Source organism: Catharus ustulatus, chromosome 3, assembly GCF_009819885.2.
Source record: "Catharus ustulatus isolate bCatUst1 chromosome 3, bCatUst1.pri.v2, whole genome shotgun sequence".
Lineage (NCBI taxonomy): Eukaryota > Metazoa > Chordata > Aves > Passeriformes > Turdidae > Catharus > Catharus ustulatus.
In genome coordinates, this window is record NC_046223.1 from 94,571,756 (window position 1) to 94,586,028 (window position 14,273).

At 43.0% G+C, this 14,273-nt stretch overlaps 1 protein-coding gene across 1 annotated transcript in view; it reads right to left on the minus strand.

Moving 5' to 3' along the window:
* Positions 1-27: 27 nt before the first annotated feature.
* MCPH1 (microcephalin 1) overlaps positions 28-14,273 on the minus strand; it is a 145,197-nt gene continuing 130,951 nt past the window's right edge. The window contains exons 10-13 of the mRNA XM_033053920.1: positions 6,098-6,290; positions 4,888-4,991; positions 1,936-2,235; positions 28-809 (exon numbers count right to left, since the gene is read on the minus strand). The gene's annotated coding sequence lies outside the window, so the exon portion shown is untranslated. The remainder of the gene's footprint in view (positions 810-1,935; positions 2,236-4,887; positions 4,992-6,097; positions 6,291-14,273) is intronic.

Below are 14,273 nucleotides of genomic sequence, written 5' to 3' on the forward strand. Positions count from 1 at the left end.
TCACCTCACCTCCCTGCCCCATCTACCCCATCTACCCCATCTAGCAGGTTCAAAGGACTTTGCAGCTCCAGAGCAGCACACATCCCTCCTCCACATCTTTCGTGAAGACTTTCTCACTGCCAGGGTGAGGATAAATGCACTCTGAAGCGGTATAAACCTCCAAGAAATTGGATTGATTTTCCCCACCTCATTTCCAATGGCAGGCTTGTCATTTAGGAAAAGGGATGCTCATTCATCTAATTAATTGCACTGTGTAGAGACTCTCATCTTTATCCTTCACAGTCTAATGCTGAGGATTCTCATCATGTTTTTTCCATGGGGCAGTTTCACAATATAAGTTGGGTATGAAGCAGGCCTGCTCCCTCCAACCCTGTGCTCACACGCTGCTTCTCTGAGCGAGATTTAGGTGTGCCTGCAAGTCGATCAAGCAGGTGATTCCACAGAAGATTAACCCGTTGAAACAAGAAACGAAGGCTAATCATTCTCCCAAATCAGCAAGCTGGTCTAGCTCCATGTGCCCATACTGGATTTGGTCCCCTGTGCAGGGGGTGGTGAGTCCTCCCTTTTTTGGCAGCAGCCATCACACCGACTTAGTGTGATCTCGCTCCTCTGAGGGCTAAAGGTTTCCTTTGAAGAGGCAAGAAGTTTAGGTTCCTTCCCACTTGCTGAGGGTTTTCCAGGGAACCTGGTGTCCATGTTCCCATTTTACTGAAATTAGCTGCCAACAGGAGAGGATTTGTGGTGTCAGACAGCATTTCTTATAACAAGGATGGGTATGGAAGAAGCAACTGGCCTTCACCCCTTGGAGTCTGAAACAGAGGAGAGTGAGATGTGACAGAAGCAACTACAAATTTAACTCAGTTTTAAAAGTAGCCTATGAAATTTCTGGGATTTGACCTTGACTATATTAGATGATGAAATTTTTGACAGTGGCCCTGCTGAAATTCATGGAGATTCTCCTTGTATTGAGGGACGTTTGTATTCTGTCAGTTTGTGATCACCCAGATACATTTTCTTTGCTCCATTTTGCCAATTTTAGTTTCCTTTTTGCATTCAAACAAAGATTTCTTTCTCTCTAAACATCGCTTTTACTGCCTTAGGAGCATTGCCAAGCTTGTGCCCTTTTTAATTCTTTGCAGCTAGGCTGGAGCTTTTAATTCATGATATTTAAACAACATTTCAGCTTGATCACTTAACTCTTTCCTATCTCAGCTTACTTCCACATTCATCTATGCAGTAGCTCATACCTAGAATAGTGTTAAGCTTGAACCTTGAACCAAACCCTTGTAGAATATTGCTTCTGTTTGGAAAACTTGCATTTGGCTTTTGGGTTCTATAAGAACTCACTCTGTGCCAAATGGGAGCAGCATTTTGAGTTTAATCTGTGAGAGTGAATTGCATTATATCCTACAGAGTTAGGACCATGCAGAAGAAAAACACTGCGCAGAAGGGAGAGGGATGAAATTGTCAGTTCAGAGGCTGTAGCTCATCCTATGACTATGCAAATGAATACTTACTAGTAAAGGAGCTCCACTTGAAAAACAAGATTGGAAAGAGAGGAAACTGGGGCAAGGAGCATGAGTTCTTACAGAGTAACAGAATACTTTGTGACAATAAGACAGAAGATGTAAAAACTCTTTTTGTTATTTTTCTTTTTTTTTTTTTCTTTTGACTTCACAGAAACTCCTGGGATTATCCTGCATAACTTCAAGTGCACTGTACTACTTGGTGCATACTTAGTGCTCTTTCCAAGGAGGAAGAAGTGTTGTATATCAAAGCTGTGGTTATTGCTTTACTTTCGTTTGGGCTTACGCTCCTACTGTCATAACAGCAGAACCATTTTACTGCTCTGCTAGTATAGGCATCTCAGTTCTCATTCAAAAATACCCTGAATGAGAGTACATGCTGGCCACTGCATCGAGAGATCAGGCTTACCTTTTTTAGAGGTAATCCGTGGTGTGTAGAGCATTTCTAAGTAGACTATAGAGCACTCACTGATTGTATTACTTTGGCTGATTGTCTGTGAAACAAAAGTTTGTTATATTCTCACATTCTGTCTGCAGTGGTTTTGAGGAAAAGAAATATCCAGTCCCTTCCACAATGTGAAACTACCAAAGACTTCAAAGATGTTGTGAGAGGTGGCTGTGCAGAGAGCTCTCTCTTCCTGTGCACTGTCAGATCTTCTCTGTGATGTGGAATTTTCCATTATCTCAACAGCCTCTTTATCTGGACCACCTAAAATTGAGTCAATGTAGAAAGGAAGTATTTTTGAAGTGAGCCATACTTCGTTCAGTGTACAAGCATTAAAGTGGGTGCAGAGTAACAAATCTGTGAACAGGCTGTGATAGTAATACTTGTGGAAACGTTGGCTTCTTTTAAGGAATCAGCAATTTAGTATTGCATATATCACAGACAATTTGCATTCATTTTGTATACAAATTTACTACTGCATAGATACAAATTTAAAGCTGTTTTGATTTTAAGTGTCAAAAGAAAGCAAATATTAATTCCTGCAAGCATCTCAGCTTGTTTTCATGTGTGCTAAACCATTTCATCGTGCTCTTAGTATTAGGAATCATACACTTTATACCTAATACTATGGAGGTTCTCTGAGTTGCTGGAATCCTGTGGGGTTAGGACTTTCTCTTCTCATGCTCCTTGTTTACAGAAAGTCATTGCCATCTAATATTAGGAACTTGACATCCCTGCCAGTTCCTGGGCCGAATTTAAAAATATTTGTTTTGAAACTGGTCTTTCATTACTGCTCATCTAGTTTTCTGTAGACATGAAGCAATGCATAAAATCAGCTTGTCAAACTGCTGTGTACTTATAAAAGATATAATAGCATAATGTGATTTTCTGTTTTCATATTTTTTACAGGAACATTTTTCTGGACTACGTAGAATAAATGGTCTGAGTCTGTCAATGGAGCTGTTCTATCCCTGCGCTTCCTAAATTTTTGTGTAAAGCCATTCCCTGTAGCTGCATCTGGTAAACGCCCGTTCATTAGGAAGTACATGATCTGGTGTCCCATAGCAAATAATTTATCATCTTCTATAGCGATAAATTCCAGTCTTTCCTGATCATCAGCTTCAAATATCTTCATATGGTAGGTAAAATAGATACTGGATATTTTAGAGCTATTAAAGTGAAAGCAGTGTAATGGCTTAAGGTGAAACAAAAAGGCAAGATGGAGAAAATGAAGGACTGAATGGCAGCACATAATTTGCCATTAGGTCAGTCTTTCATCAGGGTTCCGGTACCGAACTCGTTTCAGGGCTCGCTCGCTCTGAGCCGAAGCGGGAATTCCACTCTGCCGCCGCCGCCTCCTTGCGCGGGAGGGCGGCAGGGGGCGCCATTCCCGGCCCAATCCCGGCCCAATCCCGGCCCATTCCCGGCCATTCCCGGCCCGTCCCGACCCCTTCCCGCCGGCCCCGAGCCATCGGAGCCCGGGCGCGCATGGGAGCCGAAGGCACGAGTGCTGCTGCGGTGTTTACAGTAGCGCCCGCCGAGCACACACGTCCCGCACGTAAGCGCGGCCGAGCCCGCCGGGCGGAGCGGGAGCAGCAGCCCCGCATCCCGGCGCTGAACGGGCACGGACGGAGCGGGAGCAGCAGCCCCGCATCCCGGCGCTGAGCGGGCACGGACGGAGCGGGAGTAGCAGCCCCGCATCCCGGCGCTGAGCGGGCACGGACGGAGCGCGCCCGGCTGGCCGGAGCCGCCCGCGGGCATCGCGGCCGTGGACTCCTGGCCAAGGACGCCTGACCCTTTCCTGACGCGAAATTAGCCCGAGAGCTGCCGCAGCTCCGTCTTGCTAAACTCTCCTAATATACATATTTTCTGAGCTGTGATCTAGCATTATTCCCAGGGGTTCTCCAAGAAAGGAAGTGGAGAATGTTCTTTTCAAAAGCATGAAGTGGGAAAATGTTTAGGACTATTTATAGCTGCACTTAGGCTGTGGAAATCCCAGACATTATAAACTATTTATAGTTATTCTCTGGGTTAAAAGGGTGAAGTTAGAAATCTTATTGAAACAGTTGCATATGCTTCTTATCCATCAGTTAGATTAAATGAGACTTCTGAGCAGAGGATGGGGCTGTCTGAGACTGATGAAAACTAGGAGGAATCAAACCACAGATGAGATGGAAACACCAATTCAGGGAAACACACAGCCGATGTTGTGGACACAGGAAGGGCCCTGTGGCACTTGTGGCCTTAGCCCAGGGCCCAAGGGTGGTAGGGACATGCACACTCACTCTCTAGCTGTGGCTGCAGACACACAGCAAGAGTCTTCTGCTGCCACAGGCTCCTCCATCCTGGCTGCTGGGGAAATCCCTTGCCAGCTGCCAGCACGTTAGAGCTGCTGTCTCTGCCTGCTTTGGTGTGTCAAATCTCTTTATGCTTTAAATCCTCGGGAGTCTGTGCATGAGCCTTTTCTTCAGGGAGCTGACTCGGGCGTTGGGAGGCAGCAGGTATCACCAGGGGCATTATTTTGTACATTCTGGCCATGCTGCCTCAGCAGCTCCAGCAGCTGGGATCGCTCCATGCACATAGTGCAGGGCTGGGCTGCAGGGATAGTTCCTTAGGCTGGCTGGGGCTTCCCGTCCTCACAGCACATTGATGACTGATTACATTTCAAAAATAAATACTCTCTAAAGCTTTTCCTGCTTTTGTCAGAATTGTCTGGACCAAACCTGAATTTGCTATAAGAAATTAAGGAACTCCATAGGATTATCCCATTACTGACAGTTGAACACAACCAGTAGATGCAAACTGACCAAAAATGTCTTGTATAACATGAGAAAAATGCTTAAATGCAGCTCATTAGAAGGGAAATATCATATCAACACTGTTAATGTAACTAATTTAAGGGGAAGCTTTACTTACTGTAACCTGCATAATGTCAGACATGAAATCCCAATGATGTTTGCTTTCCACTGCTGTGCTTCTCTGATGAAGTGTGCAAAACCAACACTGTCTCTTTAAAACTCCTGAAACCAAACATAATAAAGCATTATTATTATCATTATAATTACCATTATGTTATTATTATTTTGTTATTATTATTTTATTATTAAAATAATTCTCTTATCATCCATCACTTTTTGCTCTGCCTGACTAGAGTATCTTTCAATTAGTATCACTGATTAATGGATTATTTCAAGTCTTGAAAGAAGTATCTTAGTAGCTTCAGAAAGAACTCACTTTTCTGTGAATAGTGGATTTAAATGTCTCATTTCAAAGAAGAGGATTCTATTATTTTTGCACTAAGCTGTGCTTCTCTTTGGCCCTGCCTAATGCTGAAATTTTTGCCCATGTCTTTAAAGCTTGTATTGTTTGCTGTTTGCCATGATTGTAGGGTCAGCAAAGAACTCCTGTGAGGTGATGCCCCTAATCAGGTAGGCAATAACTTCATACTTCAAATGGATTTTTGTTTGCTAGTGCATTTACTGGTCCTTCCAGCCTTTTGACAAGCATGTGTGGGTGTCTAGATCACCCTACCTTCTGCCTGCAGTCTGAGTATAAACATGGGGTGTACAAACGTACAAACTACCTGCTTGTTCTTCTGTTACCTTATCCTGCTTTCCCCAACTTGGCTAGATTTCTGTAGTGACCCACAGTAGATCATACAAAAAGGTTTCTTGTAGTAAAAATAACCTTGGAAGTAAGGTATCCTTTTTTTTCTCCACCTCTCCCTTCAGGTATAACAGGTTTTGTAGATGATGTTGCAATTACATGCTGATGAGCACACAGAATAACCCCTCCAGGCCACACCACAGCCTTCACTGCTGAAGGAAGAAAGCCCTAGAGCTTGACTTCGTGTTCTCATGCCTTTACTACCCTTCATGGTATGAAGAGCTGATGACCAAACTTGAGGTAAAGTTGGTTTAACAAAGCCAAACTCCAGTTTAGGAGTTGAGTTTAGGATCTAATTTGTCACAACCAGCATTTTGATAACTCCATAAATAATTTTATTAACACTGCCATGTTTCTCTCAATGATTTAGGAACATCCCACAGCAAAAAAAGCCAACCCAAACCAAACCTCCAGAGTTAAAAGGTTGCAGATAAACTTCTGTTTTAATAGGCAGACCTACCAGATGGCATCTTTTATTGGCAGCAATGCAGCCATTTACAGCCTTGTCAGCAGCCACATGTACATTACTCAAGAGTTTTCTATGACAATCCTGGTGTTTCTAAAGGGTATTTTGAAACTTGTTTATCTTATTGCAGCGTGCCTCCCTTCTTCGAAATCACAAATTTATCAAGAGTTGAGGTCATTTTCTTTCCCTAAAAATCAGAAAAATGTTTTACAGCAAAATATTTTAAAAACCCAAACAAAAACAGGATGTAAAATAAATAGCATCATTTGTCCATAAACCACCAGACTGTAGGAGCAGTGGACCGACAGGGCCTGTGCTGATTCAGTTCTAATGTAGCCCTTTCCCCTTATTAAGGAGACCACAGGCCAGTGATGAAGAACCTCTGACCCTCTGTGGTGCAACAGAAATAAAGTATGGAAATAAAACTCCTCTCTGAATTTTCTAACTTGCAAAAATATAGCTATCACTATTTCAGGTATTCATGTAGCTGAATCATGGGCAATAATAATGGAACAGAAATCACTTGTGAAGAGGCAGATACTAATACTTTCCTTTGCAGTTCATGCAAAAGAGCACAGCGCTGCAAGTTAAAAACAAACATTGCTTCTAGGTACCCATATTGATATTCTGCAGAAAAAGTTTATTAAGTCTGTAAATATAGCTGGATTTGGTGGCTTATTGTGCAGATTATCTTGATATCAAACCCACAGCAAAGCAGTGTTTTACGTCACTGACTACCAGTAATAGCAATGCAGAAGCAGAGGTGTTGAGTTTAAATGTCAGCCATGACCTGAAGCTCTCAGCATTTTCCCACACTCGATTTGCAACATCCAGTTTTCCTGAGAGACCCCTGTATTTGTACTTCCCTTGTATAACTTGGGATTGGACATTTGTACATCATTTTTTTCTCTGCGTTGGGAGCTGGAAGTCTAGCTTAAGAATATTTAGTCTTACTAGGGAGTAAAGTAGCAATTTTCTTAATGCATTTCTGGTTATATAGATGTCCAACTACTAAGATAGAAATGAAAAAAAGATAAGACCGCTGATATGAGTAAATTGTATTAGCTACAACACAACGGAGCACTTGATCCTACTTAGAAAAAAGTGAAGATTTTCTTACCTCAGTAACTGAAGTTAGTTCTGTCAAAAATACAAAAGCAAAAAGTTACCAAGTTGAGATCAAGTATGGCTCTGGTTATTTATTGGTAAGTTCACACTCTAAAACTATTCTTCATTCATTGGAAAGAATTCTGATATTGTTTTAGATATAAATAGTAGTAGAATACAAGACACAGAGAGGGCTGGCAACTGTACTGGAAGTCCTGGTAAGTAAGCAAGTTCTCCCACACACTGCATGCCACAAAGAAATGGCATCTATGCCAGAAAAGTAGGCAGAGCTGACCACTTTGCTACTATTTTCCTATGGTTATGTACTCATTTAATAGTCTGCTCCATGAAAAAAGACAGATCTGTGCTATTGATAATGGAAGCACAGTCTTACAGCAGTGTAGGGAGAACACAAAAAGAAGGAAGACACCCCTTATTTGGTGCGGTAGTGATGCCCAAAGGGGCTACCTAGAACAGAGGCTAGACAGTGTTAAAGGAATAAAGTAGGTATTTATTAAAAGGCATTCAAAGGATACACCTTGGGCAGTACAAGAGCCTGGCTGAGGCTCCACCCAAGATGGACCCAAGATGGATGGTGTGTCATGAGTTTTCACACTTTTTGGTTACAGTAATTTCACAATTATAAGCCGCACCATTTTGACTAAAATTTTGGTCCGAACCCAAAGTGCGGCTTATAATCAGGTGCGGCTTATATATGGACAAAGAACAAAAAGTTGCTCTTTCAGTTTGGAGGACAGGTGTCTGCTGAGAAAGGCAGGAACTTCTCTTTGAAATGGAGAATGTAAACCCCCTCCCTCCAAATTATTATAATTTTGAAATCAAGGGGCTTTCAGGCAAAGATATTGGAATTAGGAATAACAGTTCTTTTCTAGGGAAATTAAAATAGAAATACAGTACTACAAAGAAACAAACTCCAAGCCCTGACAAAGTCAGAGTACAACCTGACACCCCGTCAGGCAGGGGGTTGGTAGCAGTCCCATTAAATGGTGGTTGCAGTCCCCTTGCAGTGCAGATATGATTCAGTTGGAGCAGTGCTCCTGTAGAAGGTGCAGTTTCCCTCTAAAGGTCCAGTGGTGATGTGGAGAAATCCAGTTTTCCTCTGGAGTCCAGTGGAGAAAGGGGCTCCCTTAGTGTCCCAAAACCTCTGTTTTTATTTTGGTAAGAAATGCTGGGCTCTTCCCCTTGGCTGGAGCAACTTCCAATGGGATGCAGTAATTTTATCAGTCACACAGTGGGACTCAATGGGCCATTAGCAGAAAATGACTTTGTGGAGGAAGGATGGGGTGTGAAAAGATAAAGAACAATGCCCTGCCTGGTTTCAATGGATGGCCCATTAGCTGAATATCTGCCACGGAGATAAGGATCACTGCCCCCACCCTCAACAGATGGTGATAGAATAGATACCTTTTATCACACCCTGTATTGTAATGGGCAGCTTATAATCAGGTGCGGCTTATGTATGGACAAAGAATGAAAAGTTGCTGGCACCCAGAAGTGTGGCTTATACTCAGTGCGGCTTGTAATCGTGAAATTACTGTAATTTACAAATGATGGGGTTACTTGTCCAGTTACAGCTTCAGGTTATGAAGTCCCATCCTCCCAGATTGCTTTCCCCAATTTGCTGCTGTTTACACTTTTTGGGCCTGAAACTGCAACAGTGTCCTTGGTTCTCAGGCTAGGAAAAGGATTGTTTTGTCTAACTAAACTGTGAAGAGAACTTGCTAACATTTTATATGAAGTTCAGAGTTGTATATTTATGCAGTACAGAATCTGGAAAATATGAATGCTAAAATTTAAGGCATCAGTAGTGGCAGGGCCACAAAATTGGATTGCTAAGATTATTTGGAATCAGACTTCTGCCTCCAGTGCTGGAAAAATGATGGTTAATTAGGAAGAGTATTCTTAGGATTCAACCTACACTATTTCAGGTTGTGACTATGGCAGTCTCAACTGAAGCTATAGCAGACTTAGGTGTCATTGGTTTCCTTGAACTCTTGCAGCCAGAGATGCAACACACACCCTCCCTGCTGCCCTGACCAGATGTAGTGGGTCATCGTCAGGATGTTGTCGCTCTGCAATATTGCAAACCCTGTAGATCATCATACCCATCATTTCCAGCTAGTTTTGGAAGGTGAATAGTATCTTACTGTCTTGTACTACTGCCTGGCAGCAAAAAGGGCAGGAAGCACCTGGAATTGGTGCCATCAAGACTGAGGGAGTCACCATGCCATTCAGCAAGATTGTCCAGCCTTCAATAATTCATACTTCAGTTGTTTTTAAGTCCATATAAACTTTTAACAACCATAAGTTCCACAGCTTGATTCTATGTGGTGTGAAGATGCTGCCCTCTCAGCCATCCCCTTTGAAGGCAGGGGATTCCCCAGTTTGTGCAATCATTTCTCATACAGAGGACAGTTTGCAGATTTGACTTTGCTGCCCCTCTCTGAACCTCCTCAACTATCCTGTTCCTGTTTAGACACCAGGGAGAACAGAGATGAGTACCTGTGTGCTTGGAACTGCAAAGAAAGTTGCTGCTAGCTGGCAGGAGGGTAAAGAACCTTTATTGCGTTCAATGGGAAGTCACCTTTTGGATTACTTAGGCCTTTAGCTTTCTAACTTAGGCATGAGACAAAGCATCCTGAGATACAAACCTCTCTTCATTAATGATATAATCTTCTGCAAAACTTCAGTTGGATATTCAGACAGTCTTTATTAGGAGTCTTTGTCCTTCTGCTGTCTTTGTGCCTACCTACACTTTTAACTCAGATGCTCTAAATTGCATAGATAGCAAATTTAGGGTACAACTAATCCTCATAAAGTATACAGAGAACTGAAGACCCGGGAACAAGGCCCTTGTTAGCCTGGGCAGATCCAGGCTCAGATCTCCCATGAGAGCTGTAGCTTCATAGTTTCTGTGTAGCACACTGCTGGTGGTCTAGGTATGCAAAAGATTCCAAATGGGAAGGAGGAAAGGAGATCAGATTCTGTAACAGAGGGGCTGTGATAGTGCGCAAGAGAGTACTGCTTAGAGAGTATGGGTTTCTGCCTCTCAAACAACACTTAAAATGTAATATATATGAAATCACTACTAACATCAAGGAAAAGAAGAAGACAAAAAAGCACAGAAGGAGAAGGGGCTGGATAAAATCAGGGCAAAGTGAATCTCATGTTCTGTAATTTCAAATTCTTTTATTTGCAGCTATGCCCTTTAATAGCTTCTATATGGGTCATCAAAATATGTTCAACATCCCTGCACTTAAGGACATTCTTCTCTTCATCAAGTAGGATACTTAGTGTAGCTGGGAATAAAATAACAGTGTTGATTCCCAGACTAGAGAACTCTGCTTTTAGCGTCAATTTTTTATTCAAACTTGTGTTGCCTGGGCAATGTCAGGGAAAATATAAATTCTCTTCTGTAGGAGGAAATGCTCTTCCTCCAACTTCTAAAATGCTTATCTTTGTGTACAGCTGAAATATGATGAAGCATGTGTCCAAAAAAGTGTATTCCCAAGTCAGCATTTCAAGTGGGTGTGAATTTCAAGTCATTCAGAAAAATTCAGTCATCGGTGGGGGTGAGGAGGAGCACCAGATTTCCTTAAGTGTACATTAAAAGTGGCAAAGGGACCAGCCAGGCTCTTCAGAGAGGTCAAGTATCTGCAAGCTTATAGCAGGGTTCCCAAGTGTCTTGATTTTGATATGAATTGACACATTAGGCTGTAATCAGAGCAGGTCCATATATGTTCATTTCTTGAACTAAAACTTTTGTCCTCCCCACAAATGTTAAGATCAAAGAGCCTTGGTTTGCTCAACTTAAAAAGTATAATGTGGATGTTGGTTTAGTTTTATCTGCAATGTGTTGCACAGAACATTTAAAGTCATGACAATTTCCATATTGCATGCATAAAAATCATCTTGGATTTAGGCTTATCTCCAGATCCATGGGACTACTTACTTAGCAAATCTTCCCCTGAACAAATTTCAGTTTGAGTGAATGAGCTGGAATGCTTCACTCCAGAGCAGAAAATCTGGAAAACGTTTCTTCTTTACCTCTCCCTATACTTGCATCCAAGTCAACAAATAAAAATGTAATTTAGAGATTATATCATCTCCCTAAAAGTTCTCAATCATGAAGCCATCTTCTCCTGTGATTTTTAAAGTATATTTCTTTAATTATTAAGTTTTGAAAAAGCAGGGTCCTAAGAGAGATCTATGTTCTGCAAAAAGTAACCACTTGCAGAAGAGTTTCCAAGTTTCAGCTTCAGCTGCTGCCATGACTGTCACACTCCTTCCTAGAGACCTGGTTTTCTCTCTTAAAAGCCCTGAGTGTATAACTCCATAAAATCTGTGATGAAGAAGGAAAAAAAAACCCAAGCAAACCCTAAATCTGCCTGGACTGGTAGTACCAATCCTTTCACCAACTCACATGTAGTCACACCTTTGTTTGTTTTTTTTTTTCTGTTTTTTTTTTTTTTTTTTTCTCTTTTAAATATATCTCTAAAACAAGGTGAATGACATTGTGACATTGATAAATCCTCTTGGAAAATAAACATCCCATGGCAGTTTTGTCTCTAGTGATAGCTCAGGTGCCTTCCAGACAACAGAAGCTACAAGGCAAACAGCACATGCTGGCACGGAAGGGGTCGCAGGAAGGTTCAGCCAGTGTGAGTTTGAGATTCCCAGGTGTGAGGAAGGTGAAGATGTGTTGGCAGGCTGGGAGGGCTGTGCTTCCAGCACTGTACCACAAAGCACTCCCTGAAGGATGCTGGCTCTGGCAGTTCAAGGAAACGTGTAGACCTGCATCACACCTGGCTGCTACTTTACACCTGGGTCCTGCACAGCAGCCTGAGCCACTCCTGGGTGATTAGAGGTTGTTTCACATCTGTATCAACAGAAGGAAAACCCTGCTCCCACCAAAAGCTCTCAGTAGATACCTGTGCTGATAACAGTGGTTATTTTTTTACCACTGGCAGTTTTTAACCACCCTGTTATCAGCTGCTGCATGATGCTGTAGTACAGGTGATACTCTTCCAGCGCCTGGTGTTTGGTCCTGTCATGCAAAGACCTATTTCTGAAAGAAAGCAATAAAAGGAGATCAGAAATAAGACCCTGGCCATTGCAATAGGACCACAGCCATTTGGATTTATTTTATTAGAGCTGTCATTAAAGATGACTGCTGGCAGACACAGGCTTGTGAGCAAATTTTTTTTTTCTGGTGTTTCTTTGGGGGAAAAACTAATTAGTTTAATCAGTTTTCTAGATATTGTTCCTGGTATACCTCAACTTTAAGCTCTATAAGAGTTAGAAACACACACAGCTGTGTTAGTTCTGCACAGGCACGGTTCTTGCTCAGAAAGACTGATTTAGAGCACCTTTGCCTCACAGTCCCTAAGGTTTCACCAAAAAAATGTGTGTGTGTGTGCTGGCAGCTTTCTAGCACTGAATGTGCTGATAACACTTCAACACATAATGCAGTTGTGCCTAAACTACATTTCATACAGATCAATTAATATAGCACAAGTCTATTTTAGTGGAACTATTAACAGATGATCAAGTGATGCAATAGTTTTTATTAGTTATTTTTATTTAAAAAGGAACAATGTCCAAAAAGTTGACTATAGTTGCATCAGGAAAATATCCAGAAACATAAAACCAGCTCAACAAATCTGTAGTTTAGTAAGTCAATACCAGATGGTTCATATACTGGGATCACTGTGAATATTTAGAGACTTTTTACTCAATTGAAATATTTACCACAAATGCAGTTACAATTTAAAACTGATTACAAAAACAGAGAAAAGGGGGAAAAGAGATATAAGATCCAACTACCTCATTGGCAATCTTTCTTTCAAACACATCCTTAGCCAATCTCACATTATTAGTCACTGAAACGAAGAAATTTTTTTAGATCCTAAGGTATTTTTTATGGATATACAATTTGAAGAGGACACCAATTTTGCTGCCATTCTGACACAGCTTAAGCAACACATTCTTCAAGGCCCTGCTTGTGTTTGTCCTCAGCATTTGTGTATTTGCCAACGTGAGCCGCCACTAAATGATGCAAAATGTGTTAAAAGCTCTTAATATGTCTGGAAGAGGAAGGATGGGAGAGATATTGGTGGTCTGTGCACCCAGTTGGTACCACCTATAGCACTGATAAAAGTAAAATGAGTTAAAGTGTGCTGGGAGTTAAACTACGTTTACAAATTGGCTCAACTAATGTGAATCTCACAGAGGAATAATACTTACAGTAATTTCACGAATACAAGCCGCAGCAAGAAGACTAAAATTTTGGTGGAAACCCGGAAATGCGGCCAATATTCCGGTGCGGCTAATCTATGGACAAAAATGTGATATCTGCCCTTACCTAGTATCATGCTGGTCCAGTCCCGAGCCAAAACAGTCTGAAATCCATGGTTTCCCGTTGTTCCGACGATGAACCAATCAGAGAACAGCTTATTGCCTGCCTGTGGATGGCGGCGTTACTGAGGGGCGGGGGGTGTTATCGGGGTGAGTTACCTCGGCGAGTTACCTCGGCAGTTCGATAAAAGTGTGTGATATTTCTCTGTACTTTTTAAAGTGTTTTCAGTCTTGTGCGGCTACGGGGCTGGCTGGGCTCGCAGGGAGAGGGCTGGGGGAGCCTCTCTCCCCGCAGGGAGAGGGGTAGAACGGCCACTCGGCTCGCAAGGAGAGGGCTGCAACGGCCGCTTCCCCCGTGGGCTGCGAGGGCTGCAACGGCCGCTTCCCCCCGCCCGGCTGCGGGGGCTACAACGGCCCCTCCCCCGGCCCGGCTACGAGGGCTGCAACGGCCGCTTCCCCCCGCGGGCTGCGAGGGCTAAAACGGCCGCTCCCCCCGCCCGGCTGCGAGGGCTAAAACGGCCGCTCCCCCCGCCCGGCTGCGGGGGCTACAACGGCCGCTCCCCCCGCCCGGCTGCGGGGGCTACAACGGCCGCTCCCCCCGCCCGGCTGCGGGGGCTACAACGGCCGCTCCCCCCGCCCGGCTGCGAGGGCTAAAACGGCCGCTCCCCCCGCCCGGCTGCGGGGG